This window comes from Amblyraja radiata, unplaced genomic scaffold, assembly GCF_010909765.2.
Source record: "Amblyraja radiata isolate CabotCenter1 unplaced genomic scaffold, sAmbRad1.1.pri scaffold_712_ctg1, whole genome shotgun sequence".
Lineage (NCBI taxonomy): Eukaryota > Metazoa > Chordata > Chondrichthyes > Rajiformes > Rajidae > Amblyraja > Amblyraja radiata.
This window is the reverse complement of record NW_022630730.1, coordinates 6,714-27,295: the sequence shown is the minus strand read 5'-3', so window position 1 is coordinate 27,295 and position 20,582 is coordinate 6,714. Positions and strand designations below refer to the sequence as shown.

Below are 20,582 nucleotides of genomic sequence, written 5' to 3'. Positions count from 1 at the left end.
GGTAGTTCTGCTGTAATGGTTATTTTATTCCTGTGAATTGGATGTAATGTGGATTTTGTGAACATTATTTATATTAAGTGGACCTAATCGATAACATGATTTGATTGAACTACCTTGCGTTTGAATACCTCATGTGATCTAACCTCGACATCATCCAGGATATAAAAATCCAGAGATTCATCATTCACTGAGAGAGGAAATTCTTGCACACCTCTGTTTTAAATGGCAGCTCCTTTGTCTTGTGATCCATACATGTTACACCTTTCAGTTGCCTCAGTTTTATTTCCATTGTTGCATCTAGCGTGCTCAGGATATTTCCTATTTTAACCATTTTCTTTTGTAATAGGCTGGCTTTCCATTGGGTAGAGAAATATTACCCTAAAACTATGTGTTGATATTATGTGTTCATTGAAAGCTACGTTCATCAAAGTGAAACCATGTACATGTTCAATGATCAAAAGTTAACTGAAATTTAACCCTGCTTCCAAAAGAATTGAGGTCCCAAGTTCCACGTATCCACTCTCATAGAAATATTTTGTGTATTGCATTGCATTGTCCATTATTGCAACTCCTCATTATTGAGCATTATTGAGGCATCTTTGGGCCCTTAATCCTGCTCTGCTTATTGGTTGTAAGGAATTTAGATGTATAATCATTTCACACATTGGAACTACCTGAATTTTAGAGCCCAGCTGCCTTCATACTTGTTGCCTTTTCCCCCATAACCTCTGACACCCGCACTAATCAAAACTCTATCAATCTCCGCCATAAAATATCCATTGACTTGGCCTCCACATCCTTCAGTGGCAATGAATTAGACAGATTCACCACCCTCTGATTAAAGAAATTCCTCCTCTCCATTCACTTTAATGTCTCTTTATTATCTGCCACTGATCTGCTTTGCATTGGGTGTTACTTTCTTCAATTGGACCCCTCTCCCATTTGCTAATCTCATCATTCGCATCATTAGTACTGAACTATTATCTACCTCTTTGATGACCCTTGGACTATCCTTGATCAGACTTTGCTGGGGTTACCTGGCGCTGTAAATGGGTCGATTGCAAACGTGTATTGTCCTTCTGCTGACTGGTCAGCACGCAACAAAAGCTTTACACTGTACCTCGGTACACGTGACAACAAACTAAATGTAAACTCAAGAGCATAGACCATAGATCAGTACAGCACAGGAACAGGCCCTTTGGCCCACAATGTCCGTGCCACGGATGATGCCCGGTTAAACTAACCTCTGCTCTGTACCAATTCTATTTAATTATTATTTTGGTTATTTTGCAGCCACATTAAAATAAGAGCATGTGGAGGTGCATTTGTACAAATGAAAAGCCTCTTGCATCGGCGGGGGTAAGTATTTTTGTAATTTCCTGTTGTTGCATTTGCATTTACAAAATTTGTATTTGTATTCATGATATATTTTGGAATTTAGTTTTTCCTTGTACAAAATAATGTGTGGACTACAATCACTTGCTTATGATTTCAATTGCAAAAATATTTCATGAAAAAGCTTTTCCTTTGCTTAACTTAATTTGTCTGTTATATTTTGCCTCTGGTAAATGTTAGCCGTTTCAAATTGAATTTCTCATGTTTTATTATTTGTTATTGGCATGACTCATTTTTATTAGATGGGTTGTGCATATTGAGGCCGAGAAATGTTTATTTGTGTAATGTGACTGGTTCACTACTTGAAAAAATACATTCTCCTCTAAGTAAACCTGGGACGTTTATGACATTCATGATTTTCTTCCTGCCCTGTGCAGTGATGAGCAATGGTGGGCCACTAATGTAAAAGCAACCCTGGAAAAGATGGGCATCCTGTTAGTTCCAAGATAAAGGGGATTGGTCTGAGCATGACCCAAGCTCTTGGTACTAGGAGTCAGCTGCTCATCATAACACCTTACCTTGTGGGCAGCATTGACCACCAATTCTAAACTCCTCTGCTCCAACGTATCACTACTCACCCACAGTCATCAGAGAGCTATTGGCCCTCACTGAGGCCTGAATTGATCCTTGGTTTTCACTTACGATACGATACAATAAAACTTTCTTCATCCCCGGAGGGAAATTGGTCGCCAACAGTCACAACACACAAGGTGCACGAAAACATGAAATTAAAAGTGAAAATAAAAAGAAAAGGACATGCGACTGTTGGCTGGCTGCCGTGTGCACAACGCCTTAAACGGAACGAACAAACAAACAAACAAACGCAGGCTTATCCCCTGGGTAGAGAATTATAAATGTAGAGTATTTCCCCCACACCGGGACCCACATTGTTCTATTGAGAATTCATTGTGGGAAAGCCTTTGAGCATGTTAAAATACACGAGGCCAATTACGTAGGGTCTACAGAGTGACTGAATTTTGCAGCAGTGGCCTTGCAATTAAAAAAAATGCATTGGCTTCCATGCATTCCTCATTAATGCACTTCTCAAGTCACAGAATATTTCAATACTGTTTTCTCTGAAGTCTGATTCACAATGATGCAGTTATTAATGGTGACCAACAGAGGTGTAGTCTATGTGATACGCAGGTATACGCCGTATACCCACTAAGAAAGCTCCAGCATTTCCGTATGCCCACTTAGAAATGCGCAATGACACGTATCAACTTCGATAGTGACAGAAGTTCTGTTTATTTTATGAATGAAAGTATGACAGTTCTGTCACAGAACTGTCATACTTTCATTCATAGATTCAACCTGTGCGCTGTGTCTCTGTCAGAGTCGCACTTTTCCTTGTCGGAAGTGGGAAAGTCCCGAGTTCCGAGTACAATGGAACGCAGCATTATAATAGCCATACAGAGACTTCCGTCCATGGCCCGTGACCGTGGTGACCCCCCGTGACCTAGACCAGACGTCACGTCACCTAGACCACAGCGATATCAACTCAGTCGGCGCCGAGGTGATGTCCAGCGGCTCAACAGTAAATATGATGCGGAAGCAACAAACTACCCTTAGCCATTTAATAAAAAACAAGCCTGCTGCTGCCTCGGACGACACTCCAGCAGTCACTAGGACGTTAGATGAAGAAGAGGGAACTACAGCGGAGCCTGATGCCAGCAGTGTATCGGGTAAGTGAAAGTCGTATACAAGTGAACTTTAGCAGATATTAGACTACTAGCTACTAGCTTATAAGAGATTTCCCAAACTGAATGAATACCACACATATATTCACTAAACGGCCTTGCTAGCTCAATCTTGTTGTAGTAAAGTAGTAAAGAACGTAGTTATTACACATTTTACTGTGAGACTGTGAGTGTGTGTGTGCTGAATATCTCCTTGTTCCTTCTAGATGATAACTCCTGGCCAGCCCTATGAACTGAGAGTCAGGCTAGGGAGTTTAAAAGCAGGCATTCTTGGTTAGAATGGAAGGACAGAAAGTTAGGTAAATATCAGCCAACTTGTAAAGCTGGTATAAACACATGAAGTCAACTTTATGCAAATGAGAGTATAGCTGGTTTATTTTCATCTTAAAGATACATTAATTTCACTTTTATACAATTAAATTATAATGATATTGTCACAGTGAAGCTTATTTACAGTTCATTCAATTATTTTGAATAGATTCTTATCCAGTTCAGAAGGTGTTATTGCTAATATAGATTAAAAAAAGACTACTTGTATGATGTTAATTAGTCATGTTTTTGTTTACTTCCAGGTTGTGCTATTTGCAGCTCAACAAAATCTACTGGCGTCTTAACAGAGAAAAGAATTTCCATATCTGAGGAGTGGGCGATGTTTAAGATCCAGTCATCAGGCTCAAGCAGACCAACAGCCCTGGCTTCCTTGAGAAACAAGATCAGACGGCATGAGATGTCCAGGGCACACGAAATAGCTCAGGAGCTCACTGAAAAGGGTGGACAGGATTTACTTGGGAATCATGTGAGAGCTGTGTCAGACACTGTGTTAGCTGAGACAAATGCTGTATTCAGAACAGCATATTATCTTGCCAAGATGAACCGACCTTTCTCTGACCATGACGATCTCATTGAGCTTCAGGAAAAAAACGGTGTCAACATGGGCACAAGTCTGCACTCAAGGTTCAGTTCAACAAAAATTGTGGAACACATAGCAAAAAAGATGCAGACAAAAATAGTTGACAACAAAGGGAGCTCTTCTGGCGAATGTCCAGTCCCTGGAAAACAAGCTGGATGACCTCAGGGCGAGGATCAGATTCCAGCGGGACATAAGGGACTGCAACATCCTCTGCCTGACTGAAACATGGCTGACCTCACTGATTCCGGATCAGGTAATCTGCCCAACCGAGTCCTTCACTGTCCACCGTGCTGACAGAACAGAATCATCTGGGAAATCCAAGGGTGGAGGACTCTGCTTCATGACCAATAACAACTGGTGCAACCCTGGAAATATCAAGATGCTTTCCCGTTCCTGCTCGCCGGACCTGGAGCACCTGACGATCTCATGCCGCCCATTCTACCTTCCCCGGGAGTTCGGCTCAGTGATCGTCACAACCGCCTACATTCCACCGCAGGCGGCCACCGACGTGGCACTTTCGGCCCTACACAATGTGCTATGTCGACATCAAAACAAGTACCCGGTTGCGGCTATGGTGGTGGCTGGAGATTTTAATAAATCAAATCTCAAGAAGGTCATGCCGAACTTCTACCAACACATCACGTGTGCCACCAGGGGGGAGAGAACTTTGGACCACTGCTACACACCGTTCAGGAAAGGCTACAAGGCCGTTTCACTCCCTCCCCTAGGAAAATCTGACCACGCGGCCATTTTCCTGTTGCCGGAGTATAAACAGAGGATAGTTCGGGAAGCGGTAGAGACGAGAGACGTAAAGCGGTGGTCCGACCAGTCAGAGGCCATGCTGCAAGATGCACTGAGTGATGTCGACTGGAATATGTTCGAAGCAAGTTCCCGTGACGTCAGTGAGTTCGCGGATGCAGTCACGGACTTCATCGCAACAGTAACCGACAACATCGTCCCCACGGTAAGGGTAAGCAGCTTTCCGAACCAAAAACCCTGGGTAGACAGGTCTGTTCGTGTGGCCCTGAATGCTCGCACCGCTGCCTACAACTCGGGCCTGGCATCAGGAAACATGGACGTCTACAAGGCAGAGTCCTACCAACTGCGATGGGTGGTGAAGGACGCAAAGAGAAGGTACAGAGACAAGATGGAGTTACAGATGGAGCAGCAGGACACCAGAAGCCTGTGGCAGGGGCTACGGATTGTATCCAACTACCGGAGCACCCCTCCCTCATCCGCAAGTGCCGGCACCTCCCTAGCTGATGACCTAAACTCCTTTTACGCTCGTTTCGAGAAGGGCAACACCACTCCTGCCGACTATCGACAATACCGCCAGCGGGCTGGCTACCGAAGCTGAAGGGAGGAATGTGCACACATTCTCGCTGTCCGAGCACGACGTGAGGAGGGCTCTGACACAGGTAAACACGAGAAAACCTGCAGGCCCCAATGGCATCTCGGGGCGAGTACTCAAGTCCTGTGCTACGCAGCTAGCTCCAGTGCTCACTACATTATTCAACCTCACCCTGGACAAGTCCGTGGTCCCTGCCTGCTTCAAAAAATCCATCATTGTACCGGTACCAAAAAATGCCTCCCCAGCCTGTCTGAATGACTACCGTCCGGTGGCCCTTACCTCGGTAGTCATGAAATGCTTTGAGAGGCTGGTGAAGAATCACATCTGCGCCTTCCTCCCTCGGAACATGGACCCGTTGCAGTTCGCATACCGTCCGAACAGATCCACGGACGATGCGGTCTCCCAGGTCTTGCACACCGCTCTCTCCCATCTGGACAGCCAGAAGGGGGTCTACGTGAGGATGCTGTTCATAGACTACAGTTCAGCCTTCAACACGATAGTCCCCACCAGACTGGCCGGGAAGCTAATGGAATCGGGGCTCAACACCTCCCTGTGTGCCTGGGTCCTGGACTTTCTCACCGCCAGGCCCCAGGTTGTCAAGATGGGAGGAATAAATCGAAGTCCCTCACCCTGAGCACAGGATCGCCCCAGGGTTGCGTACTCAGACCCCTATTGTACTCCCTGTACACACATGACTGTGTGGCTAGGTTCAGCTCCAACTCAACAATTAAGTTTGCTGATGACAATGTGGAGGTGGGCCTGATTTCAGACAACGACGAGAAGGCATACCGGGAGGAGGTGGCTGATCTAGCACTCTGGTGCCAGGATAACAGCCTCCTCTTGAACATCAAAAAAACGAAAGAGCTGATCATGGACTTTAGGAGGGCACATCATCCGAGGACGTACACTCCATTAAGGATAAATGGGGATCCTGTGGATAGGGTGAACTGTTTTAAATATCTGGGAGTCCACATCTCCGAGGATATGACATGGGCATCACACGCCTCAGCACTCGTGAGTAAGGCGAGGCAGCGCCTTTACCACCTCAGGCAATTGAGGAAATTCAGAGTGTCTCCGAGGATCCTCCAGTGCTTCTACGCAGCGGCGGTGGAAAGCATCTTGTCCGGAAATATTACCATCTGGTTTGGGAATTGCTCTGCCAAGGACAAGAAGGCTCTGCAGAGAGTAGTGCGTTCGGCCGAACGCACTATGGGAACTTCACTCGCCCCCCTGCAGGAACTATACAACAGGAGGTGCAACTCCAGAGCAAATAAAATCATGGGAGACCCCTTCCACCCCTGTAACGGACTGATCCAGCTGCTACGGTCAGGCAAACGCCTCCGTTGCCATGCGGTGAGAACGGAGAGGTTGAGAAGGAGTTTCTTCCCAGAGGCCATTCGTACTGTAAACGCCTATCTCACCAGGGACTAACTCTACTGAACGTTTTTCCTTCCATTATTTATTATGTAAAAGAATATGTGTGTTATGATTGTGTTTATAATTTGTTTGGTTGTTTGTCTTTTACACAAAAGTCCGCGAGCATTGCCACTTTCATTTCACTGCACATCTCGTATGTGTATGTGACAAATAAACTTGACTTGACTTGACTTGACTTGGACCAGAATAAACGCTACAACTTTGTCCAAATTCTCCTTTTTGTTAATACTCTCCAATGAAGCATCATTGCGGTGAGTCTCCTGTGCTTCCTATCTAAAGCCCCCACATCCTTCCCGTAGTGGGGTCAGCTGAATTACAGACAATATCCAGGAATGCGGCCAAACATAAATGCTATTAAGCTACCACATGACTTCCTGACTCTTATGTTCAAAGCTCCGACCCGGGATGTGAGCTCATCAATAAAACAACGCGATGCCTGTGTTGCGTCACACGCGCTGAGAACCAATCGGCGTTCGATTTCCCTTTGTCCCCGCGTTCCACGCCAACGGTTGGTTCGCTGGCAGCCAATCACAGCGCGTTCTATCGGGCAGGTTCGCTGGCAGCCAATCACAGCGCGTTCTATCGGGCGGGTTCGCTGGCAGCCAATCACAGTGCGTTCTATCGGGCGGGTTCGCTGGCAGCCAATCACAGCGCGTTCTATCGGGCGGGTTCGCTGGCAGCCAATCACAGCGCGTTCCGGCTGCATAGAACGTTCTATCGGGCGAGGTATAAACGACGCGTTGGGCGGATGCGACACATTATCTGGAGCTGCCAGATTGGATGGAAGTTCATGTTGCGGGAGCTCCGGAGAACAGGGCCGCAACCTGTGACCTGCGAGCTCCCGACACTGGGCCCGCGGTCCAGTCGGGTGGCCGCTGCCGCCGGAACACTGCCCCAACTCCGACGCCACGTCGCCGCTGCCCCGGCTCCGAGGCCGGGTGGCCGCTGCCGCTGCCCCATCTCCGAGGCCAGGTCGCCGCTGCCGCTGCCCCATTACCGAGGCCGGGTCGCCGCTGCCGCTGCCCCAGCTCCGAGATCGGGTGGCCGCTGCCGCTGCCCCATCTCCGAGGCCAGGTCGCCGCTGCCGCTGCCCCATCTCCGAGGCCAGGTCGCCGCTGCCGCTGCCCCATCTCCGAGGCCAGGTCGCCGCTGCCGCTGCCCCATCTCCGAGGCCAGGTCGCCGCTGCCGCTGCCCCACCTCCGAGGCCAGGTCGCCGCTGCCGCTGCCCCATCTCCGAGGCCGGGTCGCCGCTGCCGCTGCCCCAGATCCGAGGCCGGGTGGCCGCTGCCGCTGCCCCATCTCCGAGGCCAGGTCGCCGCTGCCGCTGCCCCATCTCCGAGGCCAGGTCGCCGCTGCCGCTGCCCCAGCTCCGAGGCCAGGTCGCCGCTGCCGCTGCCCCAACTCCGAGGCCAGGTCACCGCTGCCGCTGCCCCATCTCCGAGGCCAGGTCGCCGCTGCCCCAGCTCCGAGGCCAAATCTCTGGATGTAATTATTCTCCTGATTGCAAGCTCCGATACATGTGTGTTAGAGCCATGAAGGTATGATGCTGTGCAGCTGGGAAGCGTGCTATTACAACCACCTTGTCCATGCCCCACAGCTGGCATATTGAGCTCGTCTCATTTGCATGCGACTGCCCTTTATCCTTCTAACCCCTTCCTGTGCATCCTATGTTTTGGGTATTTCTATCTATGCTTTAAATGTGGCAAACGTAAGGGTTTCTAGCTTTACCTGACAACTCGTTCCAGATGCGGACTACCCTCTGAATAGATTAATTGGTCGGGAGGTCCTTCTTAAATATCTCATCTCTCGCCTCACGTAGAGGACATCCAGTTTTGAGATGTTAAGATGAGAGCACATATTATCCATGTCCCCCGTGATCTTGCACACCAGGATATGTCCTGCCCCTCAGATTTCTACGACCCAAATAAAAAAAGCCCCAGACTATCTAACCTCTCCCATAAACACAAGGCCGCAAGGCCAAGGACTGTCCGGGTGACACCCTCCTGCACCCTTTGCAAAATATTCACACCCTTGAAGAAGGGGTGTGTGTGTGTGTCCTTCGGGTGCTGATTTGATTTATTTGCAGAGTACAAATGGTGCCAAGGATGTATTCTGAGTCGTGGCATGTATGTTGTTATTCCAGCAGATGAATTAGACTGCATGTGGGTGCATGGAAACGCAAGCGTTGGTCACGCTCACCTTGAACCCGGTCGGGCACCAGTCCACGAACTGGATGGAGCGATTTGTCTTGATGGTGGCGATGGAGGCATTGACGTCCTTGGGCACCACGTCCCCGCGGTACAGCATACAGCACGCCATGTACTTCCCCTGGCGAGGGTCGCACTTCACCAACTGGTTGGCCGGCTCGAAGCAGGCGTTGGTCAATTGGGAGACGGACAGTTCCTCGTGGTAAGCCTTCTCTGCAGAAATAATGGGTGCGTAGGTGATGAGCGGGAAGTGGGTGCGCGGGTAGGGAACCAGGTTGGTTTGGAACTCAGTCAGGTCCACGTTGAGAGCGCCGTCGGAGCGCAACGAGGCGGTGATAGACGACACTAACTGTGCCATCATTGAGGTTGGTGTAGGTGGGGCGCTCGATGTCCAGGTTCCGCCGACACACGTCGTAAATGGCCTCGTTGTCCATCATGAAGGCTCAGTCGGAGTGTTCCAGGGTGCAATGGGTGACCAGCACCGCGTTGTAGGGCTCGACCACTGCGGTGGAGCTCTGCGGCGCCGGGTAGACGGAAAACTCCAGCTTGGATTTCTTGCCGTAGTCGACGGACAGTCTCTCCATGAGGAGGGATGTGAAGCCCGAGCCGGTGCCGCCCCCGAAACTGTGGAAGATGAGGAACCCCTGCAGTCCGGTGCAGAGATCGGCCTGAGGGTGGAGAAGGGACAAAAGCTCAATTCTGTGCCAACGTTTAAAGGGAAGGAGCGACACGAGAGGGTCATGGTGCTCTCTACAGCCGGCGCAGAGCGAGATGGTTCGGTGAGTATCTCAGTGATAAATAGAGCGGTGACAATGAGTATTTGGGAACATCGTGGCCGCAGCACTCGCGAATGCGCCGGTGCAACCGGATACATTGTGTTCAAGAAGGAACTGCAGATGCTGGAAGATCGAAGGTACACAAAATGCTGGAGAAACTCAGCGGGTGCAGCAGCATCTATGGAGCGAAGGAAATAGGATACATTGGCGCTGTAAGCACGTGGAGCGGCAGTCGGTAATTTGCAGTCGCTGAGCAACCTACCAGTTTCCGGATGCGATCCAGGACCAGGTCCACGATCTCCTTGCCGATGGAGCAGTGGCCCCGGGCGTAGTTATTGGCCGCGTCCTCCATGCCGGTGATGAGCTGCTCGGGGTGGAAGAGCTGGCGGTAGATGCCGGTCCGCACCTGATCTGTAGGGCGGTAGAGAGAGAATTAACCATTGCCACACACTGCCCCCTCCCCGGAAGGGAAGGACTTAAGGGAACGGCCAACATTCTCTGCACCTCCCAACTTACCGATCACCGTGGGCTCCAGGTCGATGAACACGGCCCTTGGTACGTGCTTGCCCGCACCGGTCTCGCTGAAGAAGGTGTTAAACGAATCGTCGCCGCCTCCGATGGTCGAGTCGCTAGGCATCTGTCCATCCGGTTGGATCCCGTGCTCCAGGCAATACAACTCCCAGCAAGCGTTGCCAGCCTGGCCGTTGTGGATTGAAAGACACTCGCGCTGTTGGCGAGGGGAAACAGGTGGTGAGATGTTAGGGCGAGAGGTGAGCGTTGGTAATTTCTGATTTACTGCTGCGGGCCGCGTGATTTCCATAATTCCTATTGATCACCACTTGGACTTATTCATCGCCAGTTTGGCCCTGATCGCTCACCGTCCCCCGCCCAATATGACCACCTTCTCAGTTCCACCCAAGATTGTAATTCGCAGACTCTCCACGCTGCCTTCGCCGAATGTAACCCTCAAATTCCTCGAAATTGCATTCCTCGTTTCCCTGCCCAATATTACCCTGCGCCCTCCCTCCCCCCGTCGCCGTCTCATTCCCGCTCTCAGTTCCCAGTTACCCACTACGTCCCCATTCCCCGGGTGCGCTTTCCCCTTCCCGTGTCCGGTGTCTGTAGACAATCGCTTCCCTCCCCCGTGGATCCCTCGCCCGGGGGGAACACGCGCGTCCCGCGGACATTCTCCCGCGCGCTGACCATGTTGCTCCGCTCGCGTGGTTCTCGAGACTGACGCAATGCGGCGCCGCTCCGGTATTTATACGGCCCCCGGGGATAGAACGGTGGCGTTGGCCAAACGCGCGCCGATTGGGCAATGAGAACAATGACCTTGGTTGCCACAGGAAACAAACATAGAAGGTTCCAAGGCGCTCGTTGATGAATAATCCACAGTGTGTGACGTAGAACAATGGACCTTCAGTGACGCAATCTATTGTCTGCCTTCACCTCCCAGATTCCAATCTATCAATTACAGCTGGAAATTAAAGTATCTGACCACATGCCTCCAAATGATACATAGCGCCAACTATTTGACTTCCTAACCCCATGCAATCAACTGGTCGTATTAATTTAGCCACTTTACCAGTGGAAACGTGGCTGCAGATCACAGCGAATGTGATGTTAATCCCACGCATACAAGAGATAACCATCAATTTCGCTCCATTAATCACTTCATAATCCGGGATCCCCGGTCTATCATCGCATTGTCTGAGATTAATGGTTATTGATTGATTACCATCACGTGTGCTGCGAAAAAAAATGTTAGGCGTACTATACAGGCAGATCACATCACTCCTCAGTATATCTGGTAGCGCTACACGAAACAAATGAGCAACGTGCAGAGTGTAGTGTCACATCTAGAGAATAAAAATAGCATTTTTAATTCCAAGCATGAGGACCACAGGAAGGTAGCACACGAGAGGTCAGCTGGGAACAAGCTGTCCCTGAAACCAGTGGTACGTTCTTTCATGCTTTGGTACACGCTGTCCAACAGAAGTGGAGAGAAGAGTGAATGACCGGGGCTTAAGGGAGGGATGGGTTAGGGGTGGGAGTGGCCCTTGATTGTGACGACGGCATGCAATTAGATTCCAATTGATAAATCGTTGATTAATAAAGTTGCCATTGAACATCTTGATTGATTGAAAGATGTACTCTACAAATATGATGACGCGCAATCCATCAGAGACCCAGCAATCTCCAATTTCGTTAGGATGAATCACAATCATATCACATTGATGGCTTTATAGAGACATAGAGTGTAGAAACAGGCCCTTCTGCTCAACTTCCCACACCGGCCAGCATGTCCCAGCTACACTGGTCCCACCTGCCTGCCTTTGGACCATATCCATCCAAACGTGTCACATCAATGTACCTGTTTAACTGTTCCTTATACGTTCGGATAGTCCCAGCCGCAGCTACCCACTCTGGCAGCTTGTTCCATGCAACCACCACCCTTTGTTTGAAAAGGTTACCGCTCAAATTCCTATTAAATCTTTACCGCTTCACTTTGAATCTATTTGTCCTCGATGCCCCTACTATGGGCAAGAGATTCTGTGCATCTACCCGACCAGTTCCTCTCATTATTTTTAACAGCTCTATACGATCACGGCTCATCCTCGTGCGCTAAGGAATAGCGACCCAGCCTACTCAACCTCTCCCATAAATTCAGACCCCCTAGCCCTGGCAGCATCCGCGTAAATCTTCACTCATTGGCTGCCAGGGTCTAGGGCCGCTGCTCTTCACGTTGTATATCAATGATTTGGATGAGGGAATTGAATGCTTGGTGCGAAGTCTGGTGATGCTGCGAAGGTCGGTGGAGGGGCAGATAGTGTAGAGAAAGCAGCGGCTCTGCCGAGGGATTTGGGCATGTTTGGAAAGTCGGCAAAGACATGGCAGGTGGAATATGGCGCAGCAAAATGCGGAGACCGGCATTTTCATATTAGGAATCAATCGAAGATTATTTTCTAAATGAGGAGAGAATTGTGAAATCTGAGGTGCAAAGGGACTCGGGAATGCCGATACAGGATTCCCAAAAATATATTTTGCAATTCGAATTGATAGTAAGGCAGTAAAATACAATGCAAGCAATTATTTGGGGAAGACAAGAAATGTCCCATGGCCATTTCCTCCTCATCCAATCCATAACTTCCCTTCCTTGCGCATGAATGGTCCTCCCCTCTCCCCGCCTCCCCTCGTATAATCTATATATAGTTGAAACCCATGGGATTTTTCATATTCCCAGTGGTCAAGGACATTTGACCTTCTCGATTCCCTACCTAAGTGCTTTGTTCCTTTTTGTAAATTCCATCGGGTCCCTGTCCAATCTCAACTTCCTAAAACTTACTTGTATTTCCTTTTGTGTAGGAATGAACTACAGATGCTGGTGTACCGTCGAAGATAGACACAAAATGCTGGAATAGCAGCGGTCAGGAAGCATCTCTGGAGAAAAGGAATAGGTGACGTTTGCGGTCGAGACCCAAATTCAGACTCATCAGTTTCCTTCAAGTGTATATTGTTTTTCAGAGTTATCCTACACACTAGGGACAATTTACAGACGCCAAATTAACCTGCTAACCTGTAAGACTTTGGAGTGTGTGTGGAAACCGGAGCACGCTGGGAAAACCGCCGCGGTGACAGGGAGAACATACAAACTCCGTGCAGATAAGCACCAGTAGTCAGAATCGAACCCGTGTCTCTGGCGCTGTAAACGGGAATGCTGATACAGGATTCAGAAAAATGTAATTTGCAAGTCGAATTGATAGTAAGGCAGGAAATTGCAATACACGCATTTATTTGGGGAGGACAAGAATATTTTTTTAAAAAACGTATGTGATATTGAGGGTTGAAAAGGCACTGGTGAGCGCATTTGGGGTATTGTGACCAATTTGGGACCCCATATCTAAGGACTGATGTGCTGGCGTTGGAAAGGGTATGGAGGATGATTATGACCACAGCACCGATTTAGGTTCACGTATGATAAACGTTTGACGCCACTGTGCCTGCACTCGCTGGAGTGCAGAAGGAAGAGGCGAGAACCTGACTGAAACAAATGGGTTGCAGAGGCTATCGCGTGAAGGCATGGGAATGGGGCTGTTAGGGGAAGTAAGATCACCCACGATTAAATGGCGGAGTAAGCTAGAGTCATAGAGTGATACAGTGTGGAAACAGGCCCTTCGGCCCAACTTGCACTCACCGTCCAATATGTCCCAGTTACCCCAGTCCCACCTGAGTGCACTTGGTCCATATCACTCCAAACCTGTCCTATCCATGTAGCTGTGTACCTGTTTCTTGAACGTTGGAACAATACCAGCATCAATTAGCTCCTCGGGCAGCTTGTACCGTACACCCACCAGCCTTTGTGTGAAAACGTTCGCCTTCAGATTGCTTTTAAATATTTCCCCTTCACCTTGTATTTATGTCCTCTGGTCCTCGATTCCCCTACTTTGGGCAAGAGACGGTAAGAAATGTGGGAGAACAGGGAAGGACCCATGATCTGTTATTTGCACTTGATCAGTTTATTTATTCATGTGTGTATATATTTATATAATGGCATATGGACACACTGATCTGTTTTGTAGTAAATGCCTACTATGTTCTGTGTGCTGAAGCAAAGCAAGAATTTCATTGTCCTATCAGTGACACATGACAATAAACTCACTTGAACTTGAACTTGAAGGGGGAGGGGAGCGAGAGAGAGGGAAAGCAAGGTCTATTTGAAGTTAGAGAAGTCAATGTTCATAGCGCAGGGGTGTGAACTACCGAAGCAAAGTATGAGGTGCTGTTCCTCCAATTTGCGTTGTTCCTCACTCTGACAGTGGAGGAGGGCCAGGACAGAAAGGTCAGATTGGGAATGTGAGGGGGTGTTAAAGTGCTGAGCAACCGGGAGATCAGGTAGGTTTCGGCAGACTGAAATGGGAGATCGACTGTCGGAACCTATAGGCCGGGTTGGGTCCGGACTGGGAATTCTGGAATCAGAGCTGGAATCCGCGAAGTAAAACAAGAGGCGCACGTAAAACCCGAGAAAGTAAAGGGGGCTGTGGTAACGTGATTTGATAGTTTATTGTGGAACGCCGAGGTTGAAGAGAGACTTGATGGAGGTTTAAACATTATGAGATTTATGCCGCTGTCCCACTTAGGAAATCTGAATGAAACCTCTGGAGACTTTGTGCCCCACCCAAGGTTTCCGTGCGGTTCCCGGAGGTTTTTGTCAGTCTCCGTACCTGCTTCCACTACCTGCAACCTCCGTCAACCACCTGCTTCCACTACCTGTAACCTCCGGGAACCGCACGGAACCCTTGGGTGGGGCGTAAAGTCTCCAGAGGTTTCCGTTCAGGTTTCCTAAGTGGGACAGGGGCATAATAAGAGATAGGGTAGAGAGACACAGCAGGTTTCCCATGGTGGAAATGTGTAACCCCAGAGGGGTAGCTATGAAATAAAAAGGGGACATTTTAACGAAGATGTGCGGCGTAGTTTCTACGACGTGTCTATTGGAAAGGCTTTTCAATAGACGCGTCGAAGTGCCGTGAATAGAGGGATATGGATCATGTACTGGCAGATGAAATAAGTCTAACTTGGCAGCATGTTCGGCGCAAATCCTGTGGGCCGCTGGATCCGTTCCTGAGCTGTACTGTGGTATGTTCTGTGGTCTATGAACACTGGAGTATCTCCCATTGTCGGCGCCCGGTCAGCCCGCTCCATCAACACAAGGAGTTTCAATGACTGGAACGTTGTGGTCCTTGGACCCCCGTGCTCTTTCAAGAAACAGATTGCTTCCCCCAATGACCAATCCCCATCTTTACAATCATCCCCATCCCGAGATACATCAGTGACGATTTGTGAGAGGCGATGATTTACGATGCCAGGACTCGTAGGATTGAGATTTAACAAGTTTGGAGTAAAGACAGCTGAGTAATGTTCCTGTGGAGGTAGATGAACCCATGAGCGGCATAGATGGAGTTCATGCACAGAAACCTTCAGCACCAAAGATGAATCAAAAACTAGAGGGCATAGGATCTAGATGAGAGGGGAAAGAGTTATAGGAATCTGAGGGGACATATTCCGGTGGGCGGCGCGACTCACGTCGCAGCGGTCTCTGCAGTCCGTCTGTCTTTTTGTTATTTTTTGTCCCGTTTTAATGTAGTTTTTATTTTTTTTGGATTGGGTATGTGTGTGGGGGTGGGGGGAAAACTTTTAAAATCTTTCCCCTGCACGGAGAACCCGAGCTTTTCCCTGTCGTGTCTCCGTTGTCGTTGGGGCTGCAACGTGGAGCGGCCTCCAGCAGGAACGACCTGGGGCTCCAGTCACGGAGCTGCGGACCTATTCACCATCACGGAGCTGGCCGAGTTCGGAGCGGGTGGAGCGGTGGTGGCGCGCTGCTGCGACCCGACCCTCGGAGTTTCGGAGGCTCCAACCGCAGGTCCGGTGGACAGTAATATCGGGAGCCCGTGGGTCCCTGCTGGGAGACCGCTTTTCGGGGCTTCCGCAACGGCGACTTCTCCCGCCCGAGTCGCGGGGTCGAGGAGTACCTGGAGCGGGGCCTGACATCGCGCGGCGCGGCTTCAACGGCTGCGGGACTTTGCTGGAGCCCGCCGGGGGCTCCAACAACAAGAACCGGAGCGCGGCATTGCATCGCCCGGCGCGGCGTTAATTCTGACATCGGGAGGGGAATGGGGAATGGGGAATGGGGAGTGCAGGGGAGAGATAAGTTTTTTTGCCTTCCATTACAGCGAGGAGGAGATGCGCTGTGATGGATGTCTGTGGAAATTGTGTTGTGTCTTCGGCTTGTTTTCTTGTGTGTATGACTGCAGAAACAACATTTCATTTGAGCCTCTATGAGGTTCAAGTGACAAATAAATTGTATTGTTGTATTGTACATATATCTCTCAGGCGGTGGTGGGTACATGGAACGAGGTTCCAGGTGATCTAGTAGAGGCAGGTACAGTAACATTTATAGGATACTAGACCAAGTGCAGACCCGTTGGGTCTGTTTCCCCAACGGCGTTTTTGGGGGGGGGGGGGGAGGGGTGAGAAACTTCTATAAACATTGTACTACCGTGTACCGATCTGGCTGTATTTTGGCAACTTCCTCTCGTCTCTTGTGCTGTTCTGCTCATTACTGCTTCTCAACGTTGCTTTGTGTTGTTCCTTGAACATCCAGCAACTCGATTGCTCCCATCTCTTTGCATGATGAAAAAAAAGAGAAAGATATTTATCACGATGTAGATATTCATAAATTTGTAAAGGTAATTTCATCTATTGTAGACATTTATAAACTTCTTAAGACAATTATGTATATAAATTCATTTACCTATAATTTAAAAAAAAAACATTACACAATTATGTACCATTTTGTATTTAATTTGGAAGCTTATTGTTGTGTCTCTTGTTCCATGCAAACTTCCAATAATTTTTGAAGCTCCTCAAGAGGTTCAGTCCTTTCTTGTTCTGTCTCTTGTTCACTTCTGCTCCATGCTGCTTCTCAACATCTCTTTACAGTGTCCATTCACCATCATGCAACTTGTTTGCTCCTGCTTCTGGGCATGAATTTAAAAAAAGGAGATATTTATTTCAATGTAGATATTTATAAAATTCTATCTGTCAATCCATCAACATACAAATAAAGAAGAGTTTTTGTATCATATACCAATTTCGGTGTTTTCTATCAATTTCTTGTTGTGTTGCTTGTTCCCTACTGTCCTTCATTTATTTCTCGCAGATCCCAAAGACGTTCAGTCTAAATATCTCGGATCCAGAAATGAGGCGACAGTGACAGCTCTAGACAAAAAGGCAGCATTTGAATGGTATTAGGGCATTCTGATAAACTGAAGTAAATTTGTATCATGGATAAAAAAAAACAATGCACGGGTCTGAAATAATCTCAAATACTGACCTTTCATCCATCTTAAGATCTGAAGTTGATTTTCACTGATGGTTACAGAATTTTCAATTCCACTGCAACTCCTGGGAAAATGCAGTCAATCCTTACAAACAAAATAACTCGACAATAGACCAAAGTGGAAAGTAACACTCATGTCAAACAACAGAAAAGGTAACGATAATTTCCTACAAGGCAGAAATTAACCACATAACCTTGATACGCAATGCCATTACCAACACCAAATCCTCAAACATCAATATCTCGTCAATCATCATTTACTCAATAATTGACTCAACAATTGAACTGTACCTGATACATATACCCTAGATGTGCAAGCCTGTAGTTTTATATCCTGCAGCAAATAATCCATCTGCAAGCTTTATCGTGAAGCATGAGAACAGCTCCAGCAACTTTCGATCCAAAAATCAAATACAACTGTTAAGATTTTACATGTCACTTAATGTGTCCTTGAAGCTTTTTCTGAGGCAGCATTTTAAACTTTTGTGTGCAGAAATGCGATTCCTGTGTTAAACATCCCTTGTTGAACTGAGGAGCAATAATCAAAAGTGTCGAAACTCTGGACATTCAGTTCCTTCCTGCATCGCTTTTTGCCTTCAGTTTTGCCTACTTTCATTGACTTTAGGAAAATTTGAGCACTTAATGCAGCAGTCATTTCTCAACAAAGCATTTGTTTAATCACAACATTCCTGGTTGATGTCCCATCTTTCAGGAACACTTTTACTTGTTCCTTCACCTTTCCTCTGCTAAGAGCTACATATAGTTGGCCATGTTGAAATACTGGTTTCTCAAGGTATATCAAGACCTTCTCCATGGTTGTCCTTGTGCCTTATGAATTGTCATTGCAAAACTCGACAGAATAGGGAATTGGCTCCGCCTAATGGGAATGTTTTCATCTTCTGTCAAATTGATCTTCATCCTAGGAATTAGAACAATATCTTCTTTGTAGGCCCCCATGTTGATTCTAGCAACTATGAGATTATTGTGTAGCTGTTCTACAATCAACCTCGTTCCATTGCATAGCTTTGGGGGTTGCAAGTTTCTGATTAAAACAATTGGAGATCCTTTCTTCAACTCCAATTTGTGTGGTGGTAAACCACAAATCTCGACTGAATCGAGGAATTCCGTTGGGAAGTGAGTTGAATTTGTTCCGTCAGTGACAGAATTGAAAGAATAGTACTCCCTCATGGTTCCAGGGAAGCGTCTGACACACGCAGAATTGATTCTTCTCATCGTATCATTGTGAGGAACCAAGATACAATTGTTAGAGAATAATGTTGCAGGGTGGTCAAATGTTGGATAGATATAATCAATGCAGTCATCCAGTGTTCTTGCTGAGAGAACCATGTCTTCTGGAATGTTAATTTCATTGTCTTCATTCTTTGCAATCTTGTCCTCTCCTACATCCAACAAAAATTTAGAATACTCGCCCTTTCCTTCGCTCAATCGCATATTTCTCTTCAATTCAAACTTTGTGAAAGTCCGCCACAAGTACGATGTCTTGATGCAGGCGTTTTGAACATCAATATCACTTCCCATCTTCACTACAGGAAGGAGTTGTCTAAAATCACCACAACAAATGGTAAGAATTCCGCCAAAATGATCCTTTTTGCGGCATACATCTTGAAGAGTTCTGTCCACCGCTTCAAAGCACTCCCTCCTAATCATTGGACACTCATCCCAAACAATGAGCTTCACTCTCCTGAAGAAATCTCCCGTTTTAGAGTTGCTGTTGATGTTGCATGTTGAATCCTCCGTCACATGGATAGGTATCTTGAATCGTGAATGTGCAGTTCTTCCACCAGGCATTAATGTGGCTGCAATACCAGACGATGCTACAGCAATGGCAATTTGACCTTGAGCTCTAACCGTGGAGAGGATCAAATTTATGATAAATGTTTTTCCTGTTCCTCCTGGTGAGTCAATGAAAATCATTGAAGATAGATCCCTCTGCAAGTAGTCGCACACATGGTCATAAACTTCTCTCTGCTCAGCATTCAGCAGAGGCTCATTCTCATCAACAAATCGCTGTTGTTCTGATCTATTGTAATTCAATTCATTAAGTAAATCAACATTTTCACCATCAATGTCCATCCTTTCATTTCTTGGTCGGGGCAAGGTAAAATTTTCCAGTGTGGTGTTGCAATTCTCAAGCTTGTCCTGAATATAAAAGAGAGCCTGATCATGATGTCTGTCATCAATTGTGATATTCTGACCACTTTTTCTTCTTCGCTCGCTTTCAAGGTAATCCTCAGACATGCAATTCTTGAAGCGATCCCATAATTGTAGAGGATCATTGATGTCAGTATTTGTCAGCAGAACAACAAACAAATCCCTGATTGCCCTGGGGAGTCTTGTCATTTCAGCATCTTCCATTGTTTGTTGCCAATGGTCGTCAGCTTCCAACAAACCTCTTTCTCTGCAGACGTCTTTGAAGGAAGGAAGAATTACTCCATTATGTGTCTTCAAGGACTCGAAAGACACTGGTCCTTTCACGTGATGCAGAAGCAGTCTCATGTAGAAGAGGTCACCTAGTTTTGGAGAAATGACATGTATTCGTCCAAGAACGTTGACTTCAAAAATACCTGGGAAGTTATCCACACTCTTTCCAACCTTCCTTCTTTGCCATCTCTTGCTGCTCCATGTATAAAATCGAGGTACATCAACGTACAATAGTGTTCTTGCAAACGGATCTTCAGAACTCAATCGAACAAATTCAGTCAAAGTGGTTCTCGCAATTCCATCATTCATCCCTTGCTGAGCAGCATCAAAAAATACTTGTTGTTGGTCTGGTAGATGTATATCAAGTCGAATGACAGGGGGGTGTCTCTCATGAGTAAGAAATCCAAGGACTGATGCCCCTGCCTCTGAAGGACCAATGTATCTTCCATTCAGGTACTGTTTAATC

At 47.5% G+C, this 20,582-nt stretch overlaps 1 pseudogene; it reads right to left on the bottom strand.

Moving 5' to 3' along the window:
* Positions 1 to 8,945: 8,945 nt before the first annotated feature.
* LOC116970306 lies at positions 8,946 to 10,597 on the bottom strand (annotated as a pseudogene).
* Positions 10,598 to 20,582: the final 9,985 nt, after the last annotated feature.